This window comes from Zingiber officinale, chromosome 5A (assembly GCF_018446385.1).
Source record: "Zingiber officinale cultivar Zhangliang chromosome 5A, Zo_v1.1, whole genome shotgun sequence".
In the NCBI taxonomy this organism is placed as follows: Eukaryota; Viridiplantae; Streptophyta; class Magnoliopsida; order Zingiberales; family Zingiberaceae; genus Zingiber; species Zingiber officinale.
The window spans coordinates 144,494,172-144,507,890 of record NC_055994.1 but is presented as its reverse complement, the minus strand read 5'-3'; positions in this window follow the sequence as shown (position 1 = coordinate 144,507,890).

The following is a 13,719-nucleotide window of genomic DNA, read 5'->3' as shown; positions in this document are numbered from 1 at the left end:
TCAACGGGCTACATGCGATCGGGCAAAAGGTAGACAACAGGGATGTAATCAGGTATTCCTTAAACGTCTTTCCGAGGAATACCTTGTGGGCATCCATGGTAGATGCCTACAAGGTCTCTAAGGACCTTTCTGTTATTAAATTAGATGAATTGTTTGTTGAGTTTGAACTTCATGAACAGATTAACGTCCAACCGAGAAAGGTTTGGCTTTGATTGCAGGTACAGGAAAAGCACGCGAGTTAAAATCAAAGCACAGAACTGAACCGGAGTCAAAAGAAGAACCGGATTCGGACAACGACGACGATGATCTCACAGCCGAACTCGTCAACCTGGTGAGGAAGCTCTACAAGAAAAAAGAAAGGCTACAACAAGAAGGATCTCAAAAAGGCAATTCAAGCCAAGGAGCCCCATGCAAAGGTAAAGTTCAAGGTGACATGCTATGGGTGAAATTAGAAGGGGCACATCAAGGCGAACTGGCCGAACCAGAAGGATCAAAAGAAACCAAGAAGGAAGAAGGCCCTGAAAGCGACGTGGGACGAGTCTTCTTCCAAATGAATCCGATGACGAAGAACTCGAGCAGGCAAGCTTTCTTGCGTTGACGGCCCAGGACTACACCAACGAGTCCGGAAGCGAGGACGAATCGGAAGCTGAGTCCGAGAGAAGCCACGGATCCGCATCCGTTTCTGAAGGGCAAAATCCCTCTGTAAGTGAATGTCGTTTATACAATTTAATTAATTATTTAATGCGTAAAGTAGCTAAGTTCAATGTTTGGATCAAGTCGCTTCTAAAGGAGGTAACATCCCTTAAAGAAGCGACTAATACCGAATCCTTGACTGTCCCAGTTCAGACTGGAACCTCAACTCAAGTCCAAAAACTTGAGGAAGAAAATTTCAACCTGAAAAGTCAAGTCAAGGATTTGAAAATTGCATTGGAACGATTTTCACTGGGTTCCAAGAATCTTGACTTGATTCTTGGAAAACAGAAAGCCGTTTACAATCGATCCATACTAGGATTTAAAGCAAAAAAGGAAATTTCGATCTTATTTATCTTTAGTGAACAGACCGAATAGTAAAATAGTCCAAGCATGGATACCTAAGTCTAACTTAGTTAATCAAGTTAGACTTGATCAATATTGGGTCCCCAAGGATCAAGTACTTTATCTTAATAGACCATATCGAGACTATGATCCAGGGGGAGCAAATAGAAAAATCATCTTAATAAATAAATAAAAATAAAAAAAATAATTAACCATTAAAGGAATATAACTCAAAATTAAAAAATTAAATCTAATTTATAAACAAAAAAAATCTTAAACAAACAATCAATAATGTAGGGGAGGCTCCAGAATAACTGGCACCTCCAAAACTAATCTACCCGACAGGGTAACCAAAGATAACCTACCCGGCAAGGTAATTAGGATTAGAATAAAAAAGGGACAATAATTTAACTTGACCAATGGTACTAGTGAAGTTTTGGATGATAGTACGTTGGGGAAACTTAGTCTATGCATGTCTAGGAAGATATGACTTCAACCTAGTGCATTTGACTAAATGGAACTGACCGAAGCTACCCCTTACGGATCCTAACTAGTTATATCAAGGTTTTGTACTAAGTTCAGTGGATAGGACTATTTGGAAAACCTCGAAGGCATGGTTACTCTAATGATGTCCAGGTGACTCACCATAGCCCAGAAGTTTATCCGAAGAATGTCTATTTGTTGAGCCCAAAGCTAAACCTGAATCTAACACAAAGTTAAACCAAACCCTATAATTGAACCTAATTCATCTCACAAAATTATAGGATTCCCTGATTGAAAAATTTAGATCGGGTGAGATGACTAATGATTAAATTAAACTAATTAAAATCAAATTAAATTAATTAAAATAAAATAAAATTAATTAAAATCAAATCAAATTAAATTGATTTAAAAAGTATGTTAAAAACTTATTTAAAAATTCTTTTAAAAACTTATTTAAAAATTCTTTAAAAACTTATTTAAAAACTTATTTAAAAATTCTATTAAAAACTTATTTAAAAACCTATTTAAAAATTCTTTTAAAAACTTATTTAAAACTAATTTAAAAAATATTTTAAAAACTTATTTAAAAATTCTTTTAAAAACTTATTTAAAAGCTTATTTAAAAATTGCTTTAAAAACTTATTTAAAAATTTACTTAAAAATTCTTTTAAAACTTATTTTAAAATTATTTAATTTTTTTAAATTCACGTAAGTCAAATCATTCGAACCTAACTAATCAAATTAACTTAATCAAATTAACAAACTTGACTCATCAACCTAATTAACCTAGACAAAACAACTTGATAATCTAACCATCTCACAATCACTCATAAGGGATACCTGATTGAAAACTCAAAATTGAGTAATTAAGGAGTCAACTTCAATCAAACTATATGTTCCATCAAAGAGATTCCAATTCAAATACTTTCTATGTAGGAATTGGATCAATGGATATTGGATAGTAGATGCTCCAGACATATGACTGGAGATAGATTGAAGTTCACAAAGCTTAAATTAAAGAGATTAGGATCAGTTGCATTCGACAACAACGGTAAACTTAAGGTAATCGGAAGAGGTAACATCGAACTCAGTTCCGATTTTGTTATACAAAAAGTATTATTAGTTGAAAATTTTAACTTTAACCTACTAAGCATCAGTCAATTATGTGATAGTGGTTACTCAGTGAACTTTACCAAATCTGGGTGTATAGTTAAATATGTTGACAATCCTGAAATCATTCTTAAGGGCATTAGGAGAAATAATGTTTACACAATTAATCTACCAACATCCTCAATAAAGTGTTTTCTGACACAACAAGAGGAAATTGAGTTGTGGCACAGGAGACTGGGCCACACTCATACTAGGCTCATTTCAAAAATGAGTCAAAATAGTCTAGTTAGAGATCTGCCCAAATTAAAATTTTTTGAAAATTCAACTTGTGATGCTTGTCAACAAGGCAAACAAACCAAGTCAAACCATAAACTAACCAACCTAAACAGAACTACCTCAACACTTGAGCTCCTTCACCTAGACTTGTTTGATTTACACGGAACCAAGTCACTAAGCAAAAAAGCAATATTGCTTAGTAATAATCGATGACTACTCAAGATTTACTTGAGTAAAATTCATAAAAACTAAAGATGAAACTTTTGAAGTGTTTAAAATCTTTTGTAAGCTAATAGAAAATGAAAAAGATACTCAGATAAAAAGAATTAGAAGTGACCATGGGGGAGAATTTGAAAACTGTAACTTTATTGAATTCTGTGAAACTAATGGGTATAAGCATGAATATTCCTGCCCTAGAACCCCCCAGCAAAATGGTCTAGTAGAACGTAAAAACAGAACCCTACAAGAAGTCGCTAGAACTATGTTAAATGAATACAAATTATCCAATCAATTCTGGGCTGAAGCTATTAATACAGCCTGTTATATACAAAATAGAATTATAATTAACAAATTTCAGAATAAAACACCCTATGAAGTATATTATAATAAAATCCCTAACTTAAACTATTTAAAAGTATTTGAGTGTAAAGTATTCATCTTAAATACCAAAGATTACTTAGAAAAATTTTCATCAAAAACAACCCCAGAAATATTTTTAGGATACTCAACAATTAGTAGGGCATATAGAGTTTATAACAAAAATACCCTAAAAGTTGAAGAAACAACAAATGTAATATTTGATAAAGAAAATAAACTACCTACTACAATAATTGAAAATAATACAGAAAATGCTAACTCAAGAAATATAGAAGATGAAGAAAACACATTTAAACCTAGTGACTCTCAAGAACCAATTACTAACCCAAATATAAGGCCAACTAGAACGAGTACAAATTACCCATCTGACCAAATTTTGGGTGATCCGACTCAAGGAGTCAGAACTAGGTCATCCTATAGGAACTTTGTTGGCTCAACGGAGACCGGCAAGAGGGGGGTGAATTGCTGAAAACAAAAATAAAAATACCCTCCTCGGATTTCAACTCAGAATTTAAATCAGCAATAAAATAACAACTAAATTAAGGAGATAGAAAAAGAAACAGAAACAGAATTTAACCTGGTTACAACCAAGGAGGTTGTTAATCCAGGGCGATGAAAAAGCTCTACTAGCAGAATCTCCTTTACTGTAGGCGGAGAAGTCTTTTTACACTTAGAACGCTCACTTAGTTGCTAGGAATTGCTTACAGATTGATTGCTTGAGTTGTTGTTGAATTCCTAGCTCCAGGGGCCTTTTTATAGCTCCTGGAAAGTCTATCCCGAGGGTCCAAGGCGCCTCCAACAAGGTTAAACTTTATCCGCACGCAAACGGTCAAAACTGACCTGTTGAAGGCGCCTTCAACAGGCTTGAAGGCGCCTTCAAGGGCGCCTTCAAGCTACAGTAACTTCTTGCTACAGTAATTTCCAGCCTCTTTTGACTCATTTTCTTCTTCGCTTTGGCTTCCGAAGCTCCGTTCTTTTGGGTGATTGCGGCCAACCGGAATAGGGCTCACCCGAACCCAATTCCCGGCCTTCTCCTCGAGCAGCCTTCCGTCCCGGCTTAACGTCCCTCGAACGCCGCGCACGCTCTTCACGCCCACCGGAGTACTCTTCCGCAGCTCTCTCGTCCTTCGGACGCACCGATCCCGTTGGCTCCCTTCCCGTGCCGTCCTTCTCGCTAGCTGCATCTTCCGCTTAACTTCCTGTGCTCCTAAGCTCCTGCACACTCAGACACAGGGTTCAAACACAGCAGGACCTAACTAACTTGGTTGATCACATCAAAACTACCACGGGGTCCAACAATCGCCCTCTTTTTGACGTGCATCAACCCAAGTTCAAGTTAGGGTTAAAATAGACATAAAGAGTAACTTTAAAGAAAAAATTACTAAACTAACAAGTTAAGCATAATATTTGCAATTAATAAAATTGCAACACTTTTTATAAAAATAATAATAGAAATTTTAAATTTTCTAACTCCCCCTAAACTTGTACTTTTCTCTCCCCCTTTGATCACAGCAAAAATGTGGTCCTAATTAGAGGGAACTTTTAAATGGGGTCCTAACCCAAGTAAATGAACTTTTAGAATTTTCCAGAAGAATATTTTAAAAAAAATTCTAAGGATTTAAAAAAAATTCAAGTCAAAAAGCAAATTAAGTTTTTAGAATTTTTCAGGAAAAAATATTTCTAAAAATAAATTTATAAACAAAATTTTCAAAAATGTTTGATTAAACTTTCAAAGCATTATTTAATTCTAATTTTTAAATGCTTTTTTAGAAAGTTAATTAAACCTTTCATTTCAATATTTCAGCTTCCAGGTCATGGCGAGGCACTAGGCCTTCTTGGTTATTGGAGCAACAACCACTTCCTTGACAAAGCTTTATAAAGAAATTTATTGTTTAATTTTCTTCTCTGAAAGCGCTAAGTTTAATATTTCAACTAAGATCGGATATTATGATTTTTAAATTTCCATTTTAACTTCTCATAAGTTCTTAATTCACAATTTTTTAGAATTATGGCAAAAAATATTGAGCATGCAAAAAAATGTACATTTTCTATTGTCAGTTTGTCAAAATCTTTTAATTGACAAATTGTGTCTTTTAACTCAATATTCTTTAATAGTTTTTCAGTTTTTAATTTAAAATATTCTTTCGACGAAATAATTTGTAATTCATGAAAACCTTTCGACAATATTTCAATTGAAGTAATTAATTTGCCAAGAGGTGGAGACCATACCTGACTTACCTTGTCGGTGGTTGATTCTCCCCCTGTCGAGTTATTTTCGTCTTCTGATGTTTCTCCCCATTCATCGATGCTCATTTGTGATGAGCATTCTAGGTCTTCAAGTTGGAGTTCGGTTACTGGTTCTGTCTCGGCACTTACCTCAGTTTCGGACTCTTCTGACGTCGGATCAATGTCCATCGAGGAGTCAGATTCAACTTCAATTTGTTCTTCGTGGAGTTTTAAGAACTTTTCCCAAAGTTCTTTCGCGCTATTGTACTCTCCGACTTTGTCGAGATCTTCATTTGGTATTGTGGTTAGAAGATGAAATTCAGCTCGTGCATTTGCCATAAACTCGTCACGTTGCTTCTCGTTCCAGAGGTATTTCTCGAGCTCTTCTCCGTTTGCTTTCTTTGGTGCTTCATAACCAGATTTCATTATTAGATAAATAGAAAAATCAGAGTTAAGGTATACCTCCATCTTTTGCTTCCATGAAGCAAACTCCCCCTCGAATGCAGGTGGGTAGTCACTGTCTCCGGCCATTGTTTTGATCGTTGTGCGTCAGTCGGCGGTTAGTCCTTCTGAGCGGTCTTGCTCTGATACCACTTGTTGGCTCAGCGGAGACCGGCAAGAGGGGGGTGAATTGCCGAAAACAAAAATAAAAATACCCTCCTCGGATTTTAACTCAGAATTTAAATCAAAAATAAAATAACAACTAAATTAAGGAGACAGAAAAAGAAACAGAAACAGAATTTAACCTGGTTACAACTAAGGAGGTTGTTAATCCAGGGCGATGAAAAAGTTCTACTAACAGAATCTCCTTTACTGTAGGCGGAGAAGCCTTTTTACACTTAGAACACTCACTTAGTTGCTAGGAATTGCTTACAGATTGATTGCTTGAGTTGTTGTTGAATTCCTAGCTCCAGGGGCCTTTTTATAGCTCCTGGAAAGTCTATCCCGAGGGTCCAAGGCGCCTCCAACAAGGTTCAAGGCGCCTCCAGCTCGGTCAGCGGATAAAACTTTATCCGCACGCAAACGGTCAAAACTGACCTGTTGAAGGCACCTTCAAGGGCACCTTCAAGCTTGTTTAAGGCGCCTTCAAGCTACAGTAACTTCTGCTACAGTAACTTCCTGCTACAATAATTTCCAGCCTCTTTTGACTCCTTTTCTTCTTCGCTTTGGCTTCCGAAGCTCCGTTCTTTTAGGTGATTGCAGCCAACCGGAATAGGGCTCACCCGAACCCAATTCCCGGCCTTCTCCTCGAGTAGCCTTCCGTCCCGGCTTAACGTCCCTCGAACGCCGCGCACGCTCTTCACGCCCACCGGAGTACTCTTCCGCAGCTCTCTCGTCCTTCAGACGCACCGAGCCCGTCGGCTCCCTTCCCGTGCCGTCCTTCTCGCTAGCTGCATCTTCCGCTCGACTTCCTGTGCTCCTAAGCTCCTGCACACTCAGACACAGGGTTCAAACACAACAGGACCTAACTAACTTGGTTGATCACATCAAAACTACCACGGGGTCCAACAAACTTAAGTCAGATAGCCCTTATTTCCAAAATTGAACCCAAAACTATAGACGAGGCCCTACCAGACCCAGACTGGACCATAGCAATGCAGGAAGAATTAGCACAATTTGAAAGAAATCAAGTCTAGGACTTAGTACCAAAACCCATGAACAAGACTATAATTGATACTAAATGGATCTTTAGGAACAAATTAGATGATCAAGGCAATATAGTTTGAAACAAAGCTAGGTTAGTAGCCAAAGGATTCAATCAAGTAAAAGGGTTAGATTATGATGAGACATATGCCCCTGTAGCCACTTGAATCCATTAGGATGCTGCTGGCCTATGCAACACACAAAGGATTCAAGCTATACCAAATGGACGTGAAATCCGTATTTTTAAACGGATTTATTAAAGAAGAGATATATGTAGGTCAACCCCCAGGGTTTGAGGACTTAGAACATCCAAATCATGTCTTTAGACTAAAAAAGGCACTATATGGACTAAAACAAGCTCCTAAGGCTTGGTATGAATGCTTGTCCAATTATCTAATATCAAAAGGGTTCAACCAAGGTCAAATAGATCCAACCTTCTTTGTAAAAACCTTAGAAAAAGACATCTTTATAGCCCAAATTTACGTAGACGATATAATTTTTGGATCAACCAATTCTAAATTTTTAAAAGAATTTACCAAATTAATGGAAGATGAATTTGAAATGAGTTTGGTAGGTGAACTAAACTTTTTCTTAGGTTTACAAATTAAACAAACCAAAGATGGAATTTACATTTATCAAACTAAATATGCTAAAGAACAAGTTAGAAAATTTGGCATGGAAAACTCAAAAAATATTAATACACCTATGACCACTAATATTAAAATTGATTCAGACTTAGAAGGTAAACTAGTAGACTTAAAATAATATCGAAGTGCAATAGGGAGTCTACTGTACCTAACTGCGAGCCAACCAGATATTCTTTTCACAGTAGGTATGTGTGCAAGATACCAATCTTGTGCAAAAGAGTCTCACTTAACCTTTGTTAAGAGAATACTAATTAAGATATATTAAAGGGACCCTAAATGTAGGATTGTGGTACCCTAGATCTTGCACCCTTGACCTAACTGGCTACTCTGACTCAGACTATGCTGGGTGCAAGCTAGATAGAAAAAGCACAAGTGGTGGCTGTCAATTTCTAGGTCAGTGCCTAGTAAGTTGGTCAAACAGAAAGCAACACTGTGTTGCTTTATCTACTATTGAAGCTGAATATATCGCCCTAAGTGAATGTGCATCTCAACTGTTATGGATGATACATACACTAAAAGACTATCAACTAGAATATCAAAAAACAAAAATTTCAATTGACAATATAAGTTCAATTAACCTAACCAAAAACCCAATTCACCACTCAAGGACTAAACATATAGAAGTAAAACGCCACTTTGTAAGGGATCACGTAGCCAAGGGTGATATTGTACTTAACTACGTTGAGTCAAAATCAAACCTAGCTGATATATTCATAAAGTTCTTACCTGAACTTGAGTTCAGTTCACTTAGAAGACAAATAAGAATGTGCTTAGTAGAATAGAACTTATTTTCTATTTAGTTTTCTCAATTAATTTTTTTTATCTTAGGAAAAATACTTTTTCAAAATCCCAATTTCTTAGATTTTCAAATTTTGGACTTAGTCTAGGAATTTCTCCCTAGATATTATGTTCCCCTAGGTTTCAGCCAGAGCATCTCACAAGCACACTAGACATAACTTGTTTGTGTTTGAAAAACTTAGAATGGGGTGAGATGTATAGGGTCAGAATGCTTATTTCAGTGCATCATAGTAAGTCTGGACAATAAATACCAAAATTACAGTAATCAAGTTAAGTTATCCAGACTTAGTCAAATATGACTGGATCAATTGGCTTAACTTGACTAACCAAGTGAAAGTTGTTGCCCTCTAGGTAATCAGCTAATAACTAAATGGTTAGACATGCGGTCAAGAGAATTAAGTGATTAATTTTAATATTTTTAAGTTACTCATGCTTAGACTTTAGGACTTCTTGAACTTATGTGAAAATGGCCTTAGTTGCAACTTTACAACCTTATTTTTTTTCTCAAAAGCTTTTTAAAACTTAGTCTTTACGAAGTCTTTTCAAAATCCAGATTTTCAAATTACTTTACCAAATATTTTTTCAAATTAACCTAAATCTTAGCTAGATATCTCTCAAAAGGCTTATTAAATTTAGCTAAGTGTCTTTTAGCTTTTTCAAAAATTGATAAATATTATTTACAAGGTTTCCAAATTTAAACTAAGTATCTTTTAACTTTTTTCAAAATTTAGCTTCTTTTAAAATTAAGCTAAGTATTTTTCGAAAAAGTTTTTTTTTATTTTAACTTAATATCGTTTAAAAAGCTTTTCGAAATAAAGAAAATGTCTTTTAAAAATGCTTTAAGAATTTAATGAAATATTTTTCAATAAAGCCTTTCAAATTTAACTTTTCAAATTAATCATTTTACAAGCTTACCTAGCTTTTTAAACCTTTCAATATTTTTTCAAATTTAGCTGAGTTACTTTTCAAAGTCAAAATAATATTCCTTGGCTAAAATCATTTTTCAAACTCAATCAAGAATATTAATTTCTAAAAGTTAAAAGTTTCACTTAGCTAAAAGTTTTACAATAATATTAACTCCTAAAAGCTAAGTGTTAAAAGCCTTTATCTTTTCTAAACATTTTTGAAAAGTTAAAAACAAGCTAAGGCCATTAACCACTGTTCCTTTTTACTCCCTTGTTTATTTTGATATATGGCAAAGGGGGAGAGTAGGAAAATTCAAAGCAAAATTTAAAATTTAAATTAAAAAGAGCTCTTATTAAGGGGGAGTCTTACATCGTTAAAAGTTTAAGTATGTTTTAGCTTAAGTTATGCTTGCATTTAAATTTATTTACTTAAGCTTGCATATGTTTTTTTTTAAAAAAACTTTGAAGATAATTTATGCATCTATTTTACTTAACTTTGAATTTCAGTTGCCATAATCAAAAAGGGGGAGATTGTTGGTGCGGGAAGCATCCGATGATCGAACCCAAGTTTTGATAATGGAAAAGGAGTCAAAGTTAAGCTTATTTGTGATTTAACATGTTTGATGGAGATTGCAGGAAAGTCCTAAGTGTTCTTAGGCAAAAGTCCTAGCTGCGGTTAGGCAAGGTGAAAACCCTAGGGGGTGGTAACCCTAGCTGGAGGAAAACCCTAAGGGGCGGCAACCTTAGGTCATAGGGGGTGATAACCCTAGGTGGAGGAAAATCCTAAGGGGGAGTAACCTTAGGTCCTAGGGGGTGGTAACCCTAGGTGGAGAAAAATCCTAGGGGGCGGTAACCCTAGGTCCTAGGGGGTGGTAACCCTAGGCGGAAAATCTAGTCAGTCTGGAGGACCAAACTGGCATCAGGTATGATCTCCAGAGTGGAGTAGGTGAAGACGCGTTCCCTGGAAGAGGGAACAGTAGGCGTCGGTTCGACCTAGGATTTTCGGAAGAAAATCCGAAGTCAGAACCGGACAGTCCGAAGACTATCAATTTATTTACTTATATATCTGCTATATTCTAACTCAGTTTTGCAGGAGAACATTTCTAACAATTTCTGTGCAGGGTTAGAATTAACCGAGATCGGTCGACCGAATCGGGTTATCGGTCGACCGAACCCCCAAAGCAGCTGACCGGACTTCCAGCGAGTGGACCGGGCTCGACCAGGGGATCGGTCGACGGAACCGGGTTTTCGATCGACTGAACCGGGGATAAGACTTGACTAGATCAAAGCGGAGCGGGCAGATCGGATAGGAGGAGATCGCCTGATCGATCGACCGAACCGGGGATCGGTCTACCGATCCGGGGATCGGTCTACCGATCCGCCTCGGGTCAAACATGATCCTGAGACTTGGGGATCTGGATCAGTCTTAAGGAGCCTATTTAAAGGAGCCTCGGGAAGTAGCCTCATCATCAATCTCGAACAGAACAACTGGTGCTTTTGAACGCTCTCCAAACGCTTCCACCACGCGTTGCTACTCCAACAACTGACGACCTCGTTTCTTCAATTCTTGTGTATTGTCGGTATTATTCCTTCATTAAGCACTTGTACTATTTAACTGTAAAAGATTTTCAAATTGATAGTGTTTGCCCACCAAAAGTGATCTTCGATCGCGGGCCTTGGAGTAGGAGTCGACACAGGCTCCGAACTAAGTAAATACCTTGGTCTTTTGTGTGTGTTTGTTTGTTTATTTCCGCTGTGTTACTTGAATTTCTGAAATCGAAAAGCGTGAAAGCCACGAGCGCTATTCACCCCCCTCTAGCGCTTTCGATCCAACAATGTCTGGTGTTTGGTCCTCTTGATCCGAACATAGGAGCTCCCACTTTCTTTGTTCGAGGTCAATATTGTACCCACATGGCTCAATCAAACCATAGCTCTTGTGCACAGTCGGCGGTTAAACCTTCTGGCAGTCCATGCTCTGATACCAATTGTAGGATCGAAAAGAATTTAGATATCTCCATAATGGTATGATATTGCCCACTTTATGCCTAAGCTCTCATGGTTTTGCTCTTGGGCTCTACCCATATGGCCTCATACCAATGGAGATATCTTTTCTCTTATAAACTCATGATATTTTCCATGTGTTTTCAATATGGGACTATGTTTGCAACCTTACAACCCTAACAGAAAATACAAAAGATACAAGTGAAAACTCTTTCTTTTTGCTTACTTATTATTTGTTATTGCTGTAAGACCGATAGGTTCGATAGAGGGGGGGTGAATATCGATTCGAAAATATCGAGTATAAGCACAGCGGAAAAGAAAAGTAGACACAGTTGTTTTTACTTCGTTCGGAGCCTGTGACGACTCCTACTCGAAGGCCCGTGGTCCTTGACCACTTTCGTTGGGCAATCACTAGCAATTCGAATATAATTACAAAATGAGTACAAGGAATGCTAATGAAACAAAGTAATACCGACAAGGAAATTAACCAAAAAGACGAAGAAGCACTTTGTCGGAGCTTTGTTAGCGTCGCAGGAACGTGGAGCAGCAGGACCAGCAGTCGAAGAGTTCTCAGTAATGATGATTTTGAAGCTCCTGCCTGGGGCTTCTTTTATATGCTGTCCCGGGCGCCTGGATCCCTTCCGGGCGCCTGGAACGTGACGTAGCTGAACAAACCATGATGCTCCACGTGGCGACGACTCGGCTGGATGAAATTTGCCTTCCGGGCGCCCGGACCCCTCTTCTCCAGAAAGTCCTTCTCCTGCAAGAAAAGGTTAGTCCGAGGCAAATGTACCCTGCAGCAAAGAATGTTAGCACAATTTTATAGATGAGCAAAGTATGACTTAGATTCCGTCTTTCCGAGACCGGAATCTAGTCACGATCTCGACTCAGATATCCGAAATGGATCTAAGCCGGATCGACGCCTAATGTTCCCTACCCGGGAACGCGTCCTCGCAGTCACTCCCCTCCAGTGACTTACCTGCCAGACGTCCGGTCAGCCCGTTGACCCGTCTGGACTTCTCGCCAAGCGTCCGGTCAGCCCGTCGACCCGCTTGGACTTCTCGCCAGCTATCCGGTCAGCCCGTCGACCTAGCTGGACTTCTCGCCAGCTATCCGGTCAGCCCGTCGACCTAGCTGGACTTCTCGCCAAGCGTCCGGTCAGCCCGTCGACCCGCTTGGACTTCTCGCCAGCTATCCGGTCAGCCCGTCGACCTAGCTGGACTTTTCCTGCACACTTGATAAAAGTGTCAGACAACAACAAACCTAACTTAACCTGATTTGTCATTCATCAAAACCTGAGTTAGACCGTTAGTGCTAACCGCACCAACAATCTCCCCCTTTTTGATGGAATGACAACCTGGTTAAGTTAGTGATAAAAAATATGCAAGAATCAAGCATGATTTTTAAGGTTTAAGTTAGTTTTTCAAGTTTGCATTAAGTTGCTCTAACTTAACCAACCTAACCCTCCCCCTTTGGCATTCATCAAAAAACAAGGGTAAAGATACACAGTGAGAAATACCGAAAACAATAATACCTTGAACAATAACTGTGTTTTTAAATCCAAGAGAAGATCAAATTGACTTGGGGGAGTATAAAGTTTTGAAATTTTGTTTAAAGCATTAGCTTTTAGTTTTTAAAAAAATGCTAAGTTTAGATAGGTTAATTTTCAAACATACGTCTATAAGGTCCAAAACAAGTTTCAACTTTGAAATGCTACTTAAACATAAGTTTTCAAAACCAAAATTCCAAAACTAAGTTTGAAAAGTCTAGTTTTCAAAACTGATTGAAATTTATTTTTTAACACTAAGTGTACAAGATTCAATTTTCAAAATCAAGGAAAATAATTTTGAGAAGCTTAGTTTGTAAACTAAACTTTGTAAAATTTATCTTTCAAATTAAATTGTCAAAATTAAGTAAAATCAAATTTTTAAGAAATAGACTCAGGACAATTTTTTTTAAGTAAGATTAAGTTTAAATCTTTACTTGAAAAGTTCAGT